Source organism: Camelus ferus, chromosome 5 (assembly GCF_009834535.1).
Source record: "Camelus ferus isolate YT-003-E chromosome 5, BCGSAC_Cfer_1.0, whole genome shotgun sequence".
NCBI classification, from domain to species: domain Eukaryota; kingdom Metazoa; phylum Chordata; class Mammalia; order Artiodactyla; family Camelidae; genus Camelus; species Camelus ferus.
In genome coordinates this window covers 13866216-13883569 of record NC_045700.1, presented here as the reverse complement: position 1 = coordinate 13883569, position 17354 = coordinate 13866216, and the positions used below count along the sequence as shown (strand labels likewise).

The 17354-nt window shown below is 35.2% G+C and overlaps 1 long non-coding RNA gene across 1 annotated transcript; it reads right to left on the bottom strand.

The window, feature by feature from the left end:
* Positions 1-6474: 6474 nt before the first annotated feature.
* Positions 6475-13349, bottom strand: LOC116663860. Its single transcript, XR_004320225.1, has 3 exons — positions 13228-13349; positions 11886-11891; positions 6475-6489 (listed from the first exon to the last, which is right to left on the bottom strand). It is a non-coding gene; the product is annotated as an uncharacterized LOC116663860 (long non-coding RNA).
* Positions 13350-17354: the final 4005 nt, after the last annotated feature.

Here is a 17354-nt window from a genome sequence, read left to right as displayed (position 1 = left end):
GTGTGTAAGTTTGTGGTGGTGGAGGGCGAGTCAGGTTTGTAGAAGAATGATGAGGAGTGAGTAGTTGAGAAAGTAGTTGTCAATCCAAGTTAAGAGAAAACAAAAACTTAAAAGAAAAAAAAAAGATAAAACCAAGTATATAAGCACCATTTTTGTTCCAAAATCTTAGTGATAAAGCATGGGAAGAAGGACTCTGAACGTGGGAAGACCATAAACCTTGACTTCTTGAGCATCTGAAGAGCACGTAAGGTTGGTGCTAGACGGCTTTCCCAGGCTCAATTTCCTGGTAATTCATCATAGGCCCAGAGCTAAACCTTTTAAGATCAAAAAGATATGATAAAAAGTTTTTTAGTTTGTAATATAACCAATTCTATTTCTATTTCCATATTCTTTCTTTTTATTCCTGGTTGGTGGTCATTAACAGCCATTTAAGAGAAATGGATTTTGTTAGATTTAAACTCAACTTTAAATGACCAGAAATAGGCATGTTTACCCCTATTATTTTTTAAATGACAACCCTTTGGTGCATCCTTTCCTAATGAGTTATAATTTAGCTTGATAACTTAAATTAAAATTAGTCATAGTCGATATTATTTGAATTTTATATTCTTGTTTAAATAAATCCAGCTTGTCAAATCTATATACTAATCTCTCTAATTTAAAAATCATAAAGTAAAAATAATTTTGTTCTTTATACACAATTTAAGAATAACTTATTGTGAGAAGGCAAGGTATAATTATTATTCAATATGTTTATTTTTGCCAAATAACATGTTACTAAATTTGATAAAACTTCTTTGTATGATATGTGAGACCATCTTATTAAGCAATGCCTTGATCAGATGTGTTACCAAGTGAAAAACTGGTTAAGCTTGTTGGTGTTTTCTGAAATTCAAGCACAATTTTATTCATGTATATCTGGTGTTGGCTTAAAAACTCATGTGTTTATTTGCTCTGTAAATATTTCTTAAACCCTTCTTATGTGCGAGATATTATACTAACTTCTGTAAAGTTTATCAAGATGAGTCAGGTTTCAACTTCTTCCCTTAAATGTTACAGTCTATCATATGTGTATGTATATATGCATATATGACCGTAAAGCACTTACAAAAAGTAAAAAAGAAAAGCAGACTTTTATAACAGGTGTAAGGGGATACATTAAGCATCATTCTCCAGATGTATCCCATAGTTTGTGCCATGTATACCCTGTGTTGGTGCCTGCCTTTGCATGGAATTATTATATGTGAGCAATTAGAATTGTGAACAATTAGGAATTATTAGAATGTGAGCAAACACTGATTGATGTTAGACATCTTGGAATGTCTCTGCCCAAGAAATGTATGTATCATGAGGGTCTCAGTGCGCCTGTCAGATAAACATATATGAGAAGAAACTATGGATAGCTTAAATTCCCTAGTAAATAAAAATTTAAAACACAAAATTCAAAAGTAGACGTTCCAGTGAATTGTTAAGAAGGCTGATGGCAGAGCCCATTCACCAGGGACTATTGCCTGATGTCTGCAGTGGCTATGTGGCCTGACACATTAAAGATGATATCTTATTTCTGACTTAAAAAAAAAATCCATATACCAAGCCAGGTAATAGGGTTTGGTATTAGATCTAGCTATTTTGTAAAAAAGGTTTTCTAAGTTGGCTGAACATTTATAATTAGTTCAGAAAACAATCATCCAAGAGCATATCCATTATTTCCTGAGCTGTCTTTATTAAAAATAATATGTTTGGGAGCTGTAGTGTGTTGAATTGTTTCCTCCCAAAAGACATGTTGAAGTCCAAACCTCCAATACTTCTGAATGTGACCTTATTTGGTAATAGAGATTTTTCAGATGTAAACTAAGTAAAAATAAGATTACACTGGATTAGGGTAGACCTTAAATCTAATGACTGGTATCCTTATAAAGACCAGGAAATTTGGAGACACAGAAACATACATCCACAGAGGGAAGAAGGTCATGTGAGAACAGAGGGAGAAACTGGAGTAATGCAGCTACAAGCCAAGAATCACCAAGTATTGCCAGAAACCCCCAGAAACTAGCAAAGACATGTGAAGCAGATTCTCCATTTCAGATTCTCTCTTCAGAGACAAGATGGCCCCACTAACACCTGGGTTTCAGACCTCTAGTCTCCAGAACTGTGAGAGAATTTCTGTTGTTTTAAGCCATTCAGTTTTTGGTGCTTTGTTATAGCATCCCTAGGAAATGAGGACACAAAGAAATGGAAAAGGAAATGGTGGCTCAAGTAATGCTCCTGCCTGACCACTTATCTCCAATAAATGGATGTTTATGTTAAGGGAGTTTGTTAAAAAAAAAAAAAAAAAAAAAAAAGCTTGATATTAACAGCCTGCATGTGTCAGTGTGAGAAAGTTATGATACTGTTTCCTAAAAAAAATTAGACTCTCTCATTGACCTCTCCTTAGATCTTCTGGAAATAGACACCCATGAGAGCACTGTCTTACTGAAAGTCAGTGACCACACAGGAGACCCAGTGTCACCTACTGCCCTTGATCTTGGGCTTGAGATCTTGGACTTGAGATACCAGGAGGATTCACTCAGTATCTAGTATGGCTTGGCCAAGTATTTCTTAGAAAGTGCAAAGGACTCAGAAACAGTAGACCATAATTTGATTCCTAACTTTGTTAACTTATTCAAAAGTGACCTTATACGTGCTGAGGAAACTCTCTAGACCTCATCAGTAATACGAGGGTTTGGTAGGCAGTGAGCTTAATGTTCCTTTCAGCTCTATATTTCAATGATTTAGTAGATGAAATACTTATAAAGAATCTGAGTGATGCAACTGGAATTTATAGTTTACCCACCTGGAAGTACAGGCTTTCCAATAATTTTAATTAGTTCCTGTTGAATTATGAAGTTTATTTTATTTCTATTTTTGTTACAAATGAACGGTACCTCTTATCCTTAGATGATTTTTGCTAAGAATAAAGGGAAAGGAAGTAATTTGAATTTCAAATTGCTAGCCCATCAAATATGAAATGAATATTTAAAGATGAACAATAAAATTAGGCTTACATTTTTTAAAATGTTTCTGCTTGCTAAAGTCAGAATTATACAGCCATGACCTTTAAAATAAAATGCAGAGATTCAGATAAATCTCAGTTGTAGATTATAGTTTCTGGAGAATTCTGCCCAAAGTGATATATGCCCATTCATCTTTCCTTTTAAGGAACAAAAAATTTTTTTCTTTAAGTCAGGTAAGTGTTCTAGAATACTAAAATAATATGAATGGCTTCCCCTTTTCCATCTTAATATGGATTTCACCTACCCCCCCTCAAAGGTTTATAATCTTTGACGTCCAATCATGCTTGACTTGGCATTTGAAAACTCTCCAGTGCATTTGCATCAGAATATGATTAACTCCTGGGGAGTCTGTAAAGAACTTGGTTTTTGCTTTCTCTTCAAATCGCATGTTACACTGAGTGGTCTCTCAGTAGCAGAATCAAGGTAAATGATGCATGAGGTTCCCAGAGCAAGTCTGATTTTGCTTGAGATATTATAATACATGTACATAATATGCATGACAGTTACTCCACAGATCAGGGCGTATGTTAATGTTGCAAGAGCATCAATGGAAAAGAACCTGAATTTTGTAATATAATAGTATTGGAGGGAGTTGTCACATAATTTGTATAATAAGGCACAAGGGAGGCGGGTCTCAGGAAGGTTCACATAATACAATTCAACACATAGCACTTCTCCGTCTTAGTCATCTTCTCTCACCTCCACTTCACCCACATTCTTTAACTAAGTAACTCAGGGCTCCCTGTTTCCTTGTTGTGTATACTCTATTCTGCCACTCCACATGGAGTGCAAATCAATCTTTGACTGATATAACAAAAATATGAGAGAGATACAGGGCATTTATACTCTACTGTAGACTCCTTGGCATTTGGGCACTCAGCAGCGTCCGCATAGTACTTTGAGTAGATGTGCACAGCGGTAAGATTTCTCACTAGGTGTATTCTGGCAACAGTATGAGGACATCTCCTGCTGAATGAAGTAATGACATAGTAATGAAAATTCCTGCTGCGTAATGAGCTCAAAGGTTAACAAAGGAACTTAATCGTGAAGAGCTTTGGTTCTGTAGAGCCACAGTACCTGGATTTACCCAGGTCTGCCATTTACTAGCTGTGTGACCTTGGACAATTTACTTAATCTCTCTGTAGATTAAATGCCATGAAAAGTGAAATGGGAATGATAAGAGGACCTTTCTCTGAGGACTGAGTTAACACATGCGAAGTACTTGGAGTAATGAGTACCCCTTCACATAATAAACACTTGACAAATCATAGCCATTATTATTAATGACAGTTTAAGAATGTGTAACTCGAGAGGCAATTTTGATAGAGGAGTATAAGTGGGCATCATCTGCAAATATCCCAAGAAGCTATTGTGTAAGATTCTCCAGTTGAATCTGGCAGTTTGAATATTTTAAGCTTTGAGTACCAGGTTTAAGATTCTCATTGTGGTTGATCAACCCAGAGCACAGTAAATTGAATTTTGATTATATTTTTGTGCTCACAGCCAGAGCTCAGAGCTGATCTGTGGAACTCAGGCAGCATAGAGACATTGAACTCTAAACTTAGCTCTTTTCTTCTCTCTCACTGAAGAAGCATGTGGATAAACATAAAGGTAGCAGAAGGTCATAACCACTTTGAGACACTCAAGAGTTGAGTAGGAAATGGTCATCTCATTGGCAGTATCTATAGCCCCAGCCACAATATGGGGAAGGAGAAGAAGAGTAACACAGAGCAGACAAAGGATGATATGTGTGCTGCAGAAGGGGGTCTGGAGTGCCCTGAAATAGCATGGGTCTCCTGTAAATTCATAGGTCCTTTGTATCCTAACATATTAGTCAAGGAAAAATGTAGTCTGAAAAGTGTATTTGAATGTTGCCACAGCATTTTGCCCTCTCGAACCTAGCCTTATGCGTGGACTCCAGGAACCAGAGCAACTACCACCACGTTAAGAAGGGTGTTGTCCTCTTGTCTGAGATATGACAATGGATCTATCATTCATGAACCACCTACCCAACAGCCTTTCTACATCCCTGCCCTTCCTTCTCTTCACCTGTACATTATCTCAGACAAAAGGGAAAGGTGCTGGTTCTTTTCATGCACCTTTTTTCTTCTGTAGGATTGTGTGGCTTGGGAAGCTGCCCATGACTGCTACGAGTGATAATACGACTCTTCTCTAGACTCAAAGCTGCTGTGTGTGCTGCCACTTCCTTGCTTCTGAGCAACAGTGGAGGCAACCCATTCCTTCTTCACATGTGTCAAAGAAGGAAGGGCAGCTATCTTTTGAAATGACAGGACTAAAATTTTGTAGAACAGAACTTGCAGAAAATCCTTCTTATCATCAGATTGTAAAGGAATTAGTTTGGAAGTTGTCTAAATAGTAGGGACACTGATATCCTTATTGTGAGCTGCAATCCCTAGAAACACAAGCGCTGTGCTCACAGGTGACCCCAAGAGAATGTGCTTGTTCCAGTGGACAAGACTCAGGAAGACTAATAGATTAGAGGAATGACGTGGCCCAAATACCCTATTGGTAGCAATTACTCTGTTCATATAGAAATATATTTTTAAATATTGTGGAGTGCAGAGTTTAGGAGAATTACTTTTGTTTGAGTAGCCTAAGCAGAATATTATAAATTCATGTTCCTAGCCATCAAAGATTGTATGTATCACTAAGCTTGAGCATAATTAGAGATCTTAATATACAGCTGATCAGGTCAGAACATAGTGGGACTTATTTTTTGCCTTCAGGGTTTAAAGTTTTAATTATCACTGAGCGTCATCATCAAAGTGTAATATCTATATTCCTGTGTTTCTATCTCTCTTCTCTGTGTTTCCGTCCTTAATGCATAGCTTAGTGCTAGACACATATTAGGCATTCAGCATTTTTTTTTTACAAATGAATAAATGAATATAAAATTAGTGCTCTACTTATATAAACATTTTAGTGAGCAAATTAAAAATGTAAAAAGCGAAACATGCTGTGATTTTTCCATTACATTTAATTTCTAAAGTTGATATTATTTGACTATTAGCAAAAAGAATGCCTAAAGGAAGAAAATGTAACATTATCTCCTTTTAGCAGAGCTGAACAGGGCTCATTTCTTTTGAATGTGAAAGCATGAAGACCTAGACCTGCCAGTCGGAGCTGCATGATGGGTGGTCAGCAAAGACCCAGTGTCTTCCATTTTTGCCTGTAAGAGAATTTTGAACCTGGTCTCTCAACTGCCCTCAGATATGTTAGAATTAAACAAATGAGCATATTTGCAACCTCTAAAGTTGCATGTATGTGAAAGATCATGGAAAGGAGACAGAACCAGAAAAAGTCAGAATTGGAAACACCCTGTAGTTTCTTGGATCTGCTTATCTCCCAAATGTGAAAACCAAGGTTGATGAGGGGCAGTCACACAATATAACAACACAACAGGATACTGTTGCAGCTTTTAGAGTAGGAATGAAGACTGGAGTTCATCATGGAAAAAGGTGTATGGTATAGGAAATAAAAAATAAAATACTAAATTTTCTATATGCTTTAGTTGCAATTATGCAAAATTATGCTCCTAAAAAAGATGGCTTTTTTTTTTTTTCTGTTTTCAAGCATTCTCCTTTGCAAGTGTTAGTAAACATTTTCTATAAAGTGCCAAATAATCACTTATTTCAGCTTTGCATTCCAAGAGGCCATATACTCTGCCTTTATGGCATGAAAGTAGCCATAGGCATTATATGAATGCATTAGCATGGCATTGCACAAGGGCCATGCAAATAAAGGATGGTTGGACTTGGTCCAGTGGCCACAGTTCAACATCTATGCATCATTCTTTCAACAAAGTTTGTTTATCAAACAAGTATTATGTACCAGGCACTGTGTTATATACTGGGATACAAAGGTGAATAAAACCTGATCCATTTGGCCAAATGTGTCCCAGTCCAAACTATGGCCATTTGCCCTATAGTTTTCATTAAAAAGTCATCTGTGAATGATTTTTCTCTTTGTCTTGTGGACATCTTTCTAGTTGACGTAACCTAAGGGATAAACTTCTTCCAACATGCCTTAAGAACCTAGGGAAGGGGGAAATGCAAATGAGTAAGGTATGTTTGAGCCTCTATGAATCATAATTCCCCACTGAATATAAATTACCCTCATAATATGGGGTTAGTATTATCACTTAGTTCTGCAAAGTTAGGAGAGAACTCAGTGTTTATGTTGAAATTCGCCTTCAAAGGCAATGGAGTCAGTGAACTACAGAATCCTTGAGATCCTTGATGGAATATTCATGTTTGGCAAATCCCACTCTGTGTACTATTATTGCTCAAAGAGAGCTCAGGGGATATTGAGTAAATGCTGCCAGAGAGGAGATAAGACTTCAGAAAAGAAGAGCGCAAACAGAAATGCAAACTTTTACAAAGAACTAAATTGTGTGAGTGCTAATGAGAATGCAATCTAAGTTTAATCAGGAGCGCCTCGTAGAAATGGGGTAAAGCACAAACCTGAAACACTCTAATGGCTTTGCCAGAGGATGTTCTACATGCTGGAATTGGGACAAACTCTTCTTATCAAATAATGTGAGCTTAGAAAATAGTCCATGAGTAACACTGATTATCTTTTGTGTCCTTAAGTCGGTGACCTCTTAAGGTTTGAAGGAGAGAAAAAATACTTCTTGTTTAAGAGATGGCCCAGAGGGAATTTAGAAATATGACTTATAAAATGTTGGTCATGACTTTCCTTTTCTTCACACAGAAATTTTGTTAGCTCTCCAGTTCAGATGAGACTAAGAGGAAGGGGGAAAAAAAACAACCTCAAAAATCCTTTCCATCTCACAAGAAATAATCTGGAAAATAAACAGTATATTGTAGAAATACCCGCATTCAGAGACACAACTGGTTCTCAAAAGGCAGGTAAGCTTAAGGGTCTTTCAAGATGATTAAAAGATTAAGCTGTCGGTCCTGTGATGTTTTACAGCTAGACACATTCTTCTCCTGCTTAATGACTTACACTGTGCTTGCCAACCTATAAAAGTCTAGCATTGATAAGTTTATCTTTGGCCAAGGAGCCCCTACCTAATCCGCTCTCACTACTCACTTTATTTTGTTGCTTCTAAGGAGCACTGCAGAGGATAGAAATCTGAGCTGCATCCCAAATTCCCAGATTTGTGACCTTGGACATATCCTTGAAGCTCTCTATGGCTTGTTTTCTTTCCCTCTAATAGTGGATAAAAATTGTTCCTACTTTATGGAGTTGCTAGAGGAAAGGAAGGTAAAGCACTTGAATTACCTGGCAGAGTATCTTTTCATAAAAATTAGGAGCTCTTAATTAGAATTCTAATAAAGTACATATTTATGGTTTACAACTAAAGTTTAAGCAACAATTAGATCCTTTGCTTATTCTGAAACAATTTCCAAACTTTTCCTGAATTACCAGCAGGCTAATAGGGCATTGGATTAAGAATCCTAAAACCAAAAACTTAGACATTTTTATTTTTTAAAAAATGTATTCTGTCATTTAATTATTTTGTCTTAAAATAACCTAACTTCTTTTGTAGTTGTTGAATAGCATGAAGATAACAATATAAATTAAATACTTAAATGTTCATCCCAAACTCAGCAAGCATGAGTAGTAGACTAGGGTAGAATCTGATGCTTGTTCCTGGTTCTCACCATCGGTGGTTGGTGTGGGCACAACTCATGCATTTTGCTATATAGAGCACAGCTTTATTTCTATGTGTGAAAGTAAATAAGCTGGCAGTTCACTAGAAGGGAGGCTTCTTGCTTTAATACTATAGAGTGGGTTACACAGAAAATTCAACCCATGTGAAGTGACTTGTTCAGAAGATTGAAAGAATATGACCTGTCCAAGAGGTGCTCAATTTCAGATGTGTCTGTGCCGAACTGAAAACCAGGGATTTAAAAGGCAGGGAGAATTTGTGTTGACTTTTTTTTTTTTTTTTTTTCTTTATTGAGTGATTCTTAACCACTCTTCTCTGATAGAAGAAATCTTATTGTATTTCAGGTTTTGAAAGTCATGTCTTTCATTACCTGATCCCTCCCTCGTTTATGTTTATGTTTCTGTCTTCCATCAGTCTGTGTCCAGGACAAGGCCATGGCTTAACTTTCCTTGTATCTGAACATCCATTTAGTGTTACTTAACACAGTCATTATCTCAAGATATGTTGACAACAAAATATATTATCAAAAAAAGTTAAGATCACATCCACTTTCTGATTGTAACTGCCCTACCAATTTTTTATAATGATGGTCATTTTTAATTCAGATTAATTTATAATATCCAAAATTTCATAGACCCTGGAGTGATAATTGGACTCTAGTGACTATAGCTTGAGACAAAAACAGTATCAAATGCTATTCTGATTACAGTAATGCTTTTTTAAAAACATATATGCGAAAAGCATTTGTATAATTTAATAAAACCGGTAATACATGTATGTGTGAGAACTATTGTTCAGCCTCTAGTAGTTGGTGTGTATATATGTTAGAAATCTGATAATAAATGTATTTCTCCTAAAGCGGCCTTTGGTATGTGGGTGGGGGCCTATTGATTTATGTCAGTAAAGGAGTTACATCTATTTACAGAAACTTTTCTCTTTCCCATGACAGAGCATCAGATTCAGTGTTAGGTTGATGACACTCTAAAATCAAATAGCAATTTCCACATGAAAGATTTTATAAAATACTTCCTTCTTTTCTACTTATGACCTACACAGAAGAACAATTCAGTTCAAGTACTTAAAATAACATATTTTAAATTATTTAGTGATTTGTCATTTAGGCCACCTTTAAGCCATCAATATTTTTGGTAAGTGAAACTGGCATTCTCCCATAAAAAGGACATTTTTTTTAAGATGATGAAGAACAGAGTGTATTTCAGGGGAAAAAACATGTTTAAAACATCTCTTTTTGTCAACATTAGGCTTTTTCTAATCATAGCCCCCACTTAAATTCTACAGAATTTAAAGTGTGTCTTTAAGCATAAAATCTACACACACCAACATAGAGAACAGGTTGCATGTCTGCTTCAAGGGAAAATTGTGTTTACCCTATTACCTACCATCATAATACCTGTCTGAATTGTTGTTGCAAGTCATTCATCATCTTAGAAGTAAGTAATTTTCTTGATATGTTGTAGGGAAAATACATCAATACGGAAAATGATGATGGTGTGATTATAGTAATTATCACATGAAACACGGATAGTTACTACCATTTAATTCTGTTCTAATTCATTATAGAGCTAGTAAAAGTCACATTAGAGAGAATATACACGATGAACCAACATTAAGGAATTTTTGTTCACTGAAAATGAGATGAATAAAAGGCTTTGAAGTAGGTTTGATTTACAGTTTTTTTCTAGCTATCCTCCAGGGCAAATTTTAATTACCTATATTATAGTGTTGAGAGGGATTAAAATAACTTTCAACAGGAAACAGTATTATAAATATCATCTAAAAGATGAGAAAGTAAAGAAGATAACAGATTTTTTAAATATTCTATGTTCCAAAAATTATGATAATCTTTGTTGTTGATTATCATTGTCTTTTACTAGACCCAGGATTTTTCAAAGGCAAAAATGCACAAAAATCAAGCCAGAATGAAAAAGACTCAAAACAGTAAACACTAAGTCAAGAGGTCAAGAATCCTTCAAAAAACAGAAAAAAACTCCTAAGACATCAAAAGGACCTGATTCTATGAAGATATTAAAGCAAAAATGCAAGCAAATATAGAAGAACGTGGCTCTCTTCCTAAAGCGGAAGCCAAGGTTATACATTATGTGAAGAACTGCTTCCTGATGACTGACCGGGAGGCTATTCAAAAGCTCTGGGCATGGAGGAACTCTCTTAAAGAAAATATTTTAAATAGAGGAAATTTTCCACCTTATTTTATTTCTGTAACAGTTGATATACAGTTACCTTTGTTTTATAATGCAGAGAACTCTGTCTTGTCTGATAAATGCTATTCAGGTGTCATTGTCAAGACTGTGTTGTCCAAAATGCCTGTTTTTAAAGACGGAACTCCACCCTTTGCTTGGTTTTAAGTATGTATGAAATGTTATAACAGGAGGGGTGGTCAGACAAAAGGAAATGCTGGGGAGACAAAAATAAATTTTTATATTTAATGTCTTCCCAGTAGAACTAGATCCTTTTGGTGTCTCAAGAGGTTTTTCTGTTTTTTGACTGATTCTTGATCTTTTGACTTGGTGTTAATGGTGTTGAGTCTTTTTCATTCTGGTTGGATTTTTGTGCATTTTTGCCTTTGAATAATCTCAGGTCTAGTAAAATATACGTGTGAAGTAAACTCAGTATTTTAATAAAGTCAGAAAGAAAGAAATAATTTGAGGGTTAAGTAACTTGCTCAATGAGGGTGTGTGTGTGTGTGTATCATAAATAGAAGTAATACTGCTCACCATGCAGTAATATAATGGAGGTTACATATCACAACTCCCAAAATACAAGGGATTGAATAATTGGGATTTGATATTTTTATAAATCAAAAACAGGTCTCAGTTATTTCATATGCACTTTTGTAAGTTAGATCTTTTTTAAAAATTTGTACAATATCTTTTTTTCTTCTTTAACATTGCTTTAATGCACATTAAAATTTATCTACATTAACTGGGAACAGAAAAACAAAAATAGGTATTTCTTTGTGTTTCATAAATAACTACTCTCCATAGTTGAGAAAATCTCAAACCATTATTTTACCTTTGTAAATGTAATAGATACAAAATTTTTCTGAAATAATAAAGGTCAGCAAATTAAGCATATTGAGATTAACATAACCACATACAATTACTGTTCTACTGGCCCAAGTTCCAAACAAAAACAAAGAACTTCTTATCAGGATGCTCTGGGTTTCCTTTTGTTAGTGTTAGGGATTCAGAATTATAATTTTGCCGGTAATAATTTACAGGTTCAAGTTGACTGTCTACAAGTAAAAGTATCACTGGCTCTGAGTTGTGAGTTCTGGATTTGACACTGACACTGATGACACTGTGTGGGAGAGGAGCGTGACAAATATTTGAAGAGGGAAAGAAGGAAAGAGAAATAAAGAAAATTAGAAAGAAGAAAGAATACAGAAGATATTAGAATTTTATTCAATAAAACCATTTGTCAGTATATCTGTACCTATCCCGCCCAATTCCTGTTTACCACTTTCATTGGTGGCTTATACAACAAAAACTAATGTTCTTGAAATTTGACTGAAGGCATTGAAAACTTGAGATGTTTTACTGTACAATACATTTACTACAATTTAAGTGTGTGATGTGTATTAGTACATGGAAGTCCTTTGACAGTGGTAGTTTGTTTAGACTATATTTTTAGGACCACTTAAATACTTTTTTATCTATTTGTATAGATAGCTAACTAATTTTAAAAGCAATACATGTCACAGGACTGTAACCTTACGAAATAGCCTGAATTACCAAGAAGACCACGCCTTGAGTGCTTACGAGATAAAGAGATCTATCTAACCACTAGTCTGTATAGAATTGGTGGCCTGGAGGCATCATGACGCCATTCTAAGTCTTCTGATGAGAAAATGATTCTGTTGTTTTCAATGCTTTATTGTTTGAGCTATGGCTATATAACCACCCCACCCCACCCCCAAGGTGGGTTCACAGTTTTGAAGGCACTAGCCTGCTGTGAGTCCCCTTTGCCTGGCAAAGTAATAAAGCTGCCTCTTTTCTTCTAAGCTACAAAAAAGGAAAAAAAAAAAAAAAGCAATACATGTCTCTTGTCAAAAAAAATCCTAACCATACTGGTTTAAAATAGCTGTGTATCAAGAACAACACATGTAAATATTAATTGGAAATAAATCAAATCACACTGTGCAACCAGTTCTGATGAATGCATTTCAAACTAGCAAACAAGCCATGCTTATCTTTCCACTGAATGCAGAGAGATCCATTTCATATCTTATTTTCACATATGTTCCAGTCTATGGATGAATCAAAGTAGACTAAATCAATCTCTTACTTTCTTTTTTCTTCCAGTTTTGTTGAGATATAATTGACATACAGCAGTGTATAAGTTTAAGGCATACAGCATAATGATTCGATTTACAAGCATCACTAAGGAAATCAATCTATAGAAATCTCTTACTTTTGACTTTCATGAATAGTGTGTTGCCGAAAGATTGGCCCCATCCCTGACAAGCCAAATAACGCAGAGACAGGGTCTTGTAGCTTAGAAGAAAAGAGGCAGCTTTATTGCTTTGCTGGGCAAAGGGAACTCACAGCAGGCTAGTGCCTTCAAAACTGTGAACCCACCTTGGGGGTGGAGTGGGGTGGTTATATAGCCATAGCTCAAACAATAAAGCATTGAAAACAATCAACAGAATCATTTTCTCATCAGAAGACTTAGAATGGCGTCATGATGCCTCCAGGCAACCAATTCTATAGAGGCCAGTGGTTAGATCTCTTTATCTTGTAAGCACTCAAGGCGTGGTCTCCTTGGTAATCCAGACTATTTTTGAAAGGTTGCAGTCCTGTGACCTTCTTGGACCAGAGACCAAGCATGATTATTACTTTCAATCACTGCTCTAAGTAGAAACCATAAGATCAATGGCTTTAGTTTTAACAATGGGCCTGGAGCTGTAAGTAGCAACCCATTGGTCAAGTTTGTTGACAGTTATAAGGGCAAACATAAGAATAAGCAATCTGTTAGCCTAAATGTGGCCATTTCATTATTCCTCCTTCAAGTGCAGCCATGAACATTCATGTGTGTATATACATTTGTGTGTATTTATATATATTTTGTATGTATATATGTAGTTTACATTCATATTTATACATACACACTGGATTACATATACAGCCACAAATATTATTTTCATACATGGGTAAGTATTTTTATATGATGAAATCTTAGAGTTGGAAATGCTAGGCAAATGAGATTTTCCATCTCATATTTGGCCAGATACGACTCAACTGCTCTTAAAGAGGTGGTGCTAATTTATACTTTGTCCAGAAGAGTGTTTGAAACCCTCATATTGAAAAAAAAAACTTCATAAATCATCTCTGGGATATTTGAAAGTTTGATATATGGAAAAAAACTCTTTAATTTGCAATAATTGATTATTAATGAGGCTGACCATCTCCACATATATTTGTTGCTTTTTAACCTTTTTTGTCAACATTTCCTCTAATTTTTTTTGCTCATCTTCCTGTTGGGTTGTAAGGAAACTGTTTTCTTTTTAAATATATCTTTCTGTCAGTATGTTACAAATAAATGTTGACAATTTTTGTTTTTATTTTCTTTTCTCTATAGCGCTTTTTTGCTAGGCTAGCATTTAAAAATTTTATGTAGTGAAATCTGTCAATATTTTCTTTAAAGTGTTATATAACATGCAAATCTACATTTTGCTGCTTTCCAAAAATTTATATGTTTTTATATTTAAATCTTTGATCTTTCTGGAATTTATTTTGGTGAAATGAGTGAACACTGATTTATTTATCACCGAATAACTGGAAGTTATCCCCAAACTTTGTGACTAATCCATTTTTCCCTTGTCTATTTGAAATACTTCCTTTTTTTATATTCTAATTGTCAGTGTGTCTTAGGTATATTTAAACTTTCAAAATGTATTTTCCAGTGATTTATTCTAGTCCTGTACCTACATCATTTGGTTATAAATTTAGTTGTTTTATTATACATTTTGATGTTATTTAGTACGGTCCTCTTTCCCTACCCTTTTTTTCTGTGCAATTTTCCTGGCTATTCTTAAAAATTTCCTCTAAGTATATTTTAAAATATCTTGACACATTACAAACTTAAACACAGAGAGATAGACAGACAGACAATATACACAGTATTTTCATTGAGCATACACTAAATATATTGAGTGGTTTAGGGAGAACTAATGTGATACAAAAATTAAACTCCTGTATCCAAGAATGATAGGTTTCTACCATCTATTTGAACCTCTTGCTTTGACAAAGTTTTGTCATTTTATTAATATGAATTTTGCATATTTATAGTTATTTTCTAGATTATTTTTGTCATTGCTATTGTGAATGGGATATTTTTTAAAATTATGTTTTCTTACCTGCTATTATTTAATTAGTATAGAGGTATTTTTTATATTTATTTTTAACTTTGCCACTATTTTAAATTCTTTAATATTTCTAATAACCTTTTATTGATCTCTGCTGGTTTTTTCATTTTTGCTATTGATTTCCACATATTATGTATTAAATACTTTATATCTTTCTCTATCTAATGATATTGGCAAGCAATTCCAAAATAGTAACAGGAAAAGCAGATATCTGTAACTTAAACCTGACGTTGATGGCAAGGCTGTTAGATTTCACCAGTAAACAGGATGTGTATGGACTGGTGTCATGTGTCATTTGAGGTACAAAATTCACCAGCTCCTACATTCCTTTTTTTTTTAATTTAGTAAGCATTTATTACAACTTTCCATATGTTTCCCCCCACTATTTTTATAGGATAATAATTGCATTTCTAATTAAATTGATGTGTTATCTCTGTTGGTTACATTCTACTGTTCTTTTAATATTGACTTGCTAATATTTTGTTTAGAATTTTTGAAGATAAATGTAAGTGGGAGATATTTGTAATTTTCTTCCTCTTTCCTATCTTCTAAGTTTTACTAATGGTACTATCATAATTTTGTAAAAACAACTGGAAATATTTTTGTTTTTTTAGTGATTTACAACCCTGGCTGCACATTAGAATTTTTAAAACCATAACATTTAAAAATTACTAAGACCTGGGCCCCACCCCAGATTATTTGCACGGAGGTGGGGGTGTCAGTGATTTCAATATTATATGGTCTCAAGTTCCTCTGTCTTCACCTTGTGTTGAACATGTGTGCCAATTTGACTCATTTTCCCGCTGAGCAGAGTAAGGGATATGACATAGATCAGTAGGCAAACCAAGCATCTTCCGTCTTCCTCTGGAATGGAATTAGGAAAGGTTACTCAAGATACTGTCCCTTGGGGACTTTTGTAAGGTGTCTATGACCCTTCTGTAAACAGAACAGTTAATAATACCAAAGTATGAGGACCTTGGCGGATAGCAGATTCTGCTCTCTGAATATCTGACTCTGAACCCATTGTTTCCCAGCCACCTCTTTGTCTGTAGACCTCATTTCTTCTGTGTTCCTTTATCAACTCCTCTCTTCCCTAGATCTTTCCTGCTTGAATTTCCTCTCTCTTTGTGGTAACAAATTTGCTCTCCTTCAAGAGCCTCTTTCTTACTGCTCTTATGTTCTATTTCCCTGTTCATATTGCAGAGTTCCCTCCTCTGCAAGCTGTGACCACACCATATTGTCTGTTGTGTCTCAGAATTCTTCCCTCCAGGGCAACCTTCCCACTCAGTTACTGCTCCTCTGTCCCCAAGAGAGCTTCCAGGCTCTCTTTGGATGCCCCTGTTTTTTGGATAGGTGCAGAAAAACCAATCTCTTGCACAATTTTCACAACTTTTCTTATTCTTGCAAAAGCACTATCATCTGGTTAAGAGCTGACTTCAAATTCTCTTGGAAAAAAATCATAGCCAAGTAAACTGGCTATTCTTAACATCCCTGTTACCCTTGGACACTCTGCAAGATGTAAGTCTCTAGGGTCATCCATGGTTTGTGTGTTCACATTTACCACTATGGTATCCATTCTGGTTACCACCATATCTCCTCTGGACTGCTGCAGTGGTCCCCTGCTAGTCTGCCAGCTCCACTTTTACTCCTCTGCTTTTCTGAGAGACTAAGTCAGATCATATCCCTTGTAACCCTTCATTGGCTTCCTGTTGCAAATATGACATCTCAAATCTTAAAAAATCCTGTAAAATTTATTCCCTGCCAGCCTCTAAGTTCCCATGTCTTATCTCTCTGCCTTAATCACTACACTTCAGTTACATGAATCTTCTTATCTTCTTCGTTTGAAGATGCCAAGCTTAGTCCAGCTAAGGATTTTGTACTTTTTATTCCTCCTGCTTAAACACTTTTCTTAGATCTATGACTTCCTCTTTTGCATTTTTTAGATTTTAGTTCAAATAACCTTCTCAGCAGGTTCTGTTAAAATACTCTCCAAACACTCTCTTTGCAACAAGTAGTTTTTGTTTACTTACATAGTTTTAACCCTTGTTTAAAACTTGTTTTTTCTTGTTTACATATTTAGGTTGCTTACTTATCTCTGTGCCTCCCACTAGACCATAAGGTTCATGGGATCAAGAGTATTTTCTGCCTCTTTTGTCACAGTATCCTCAGCCTTAGAAGAATGTCCAGAATATAAAACATTCCATTAAATATTTACTAAAAAAAAGAACATGAGAGA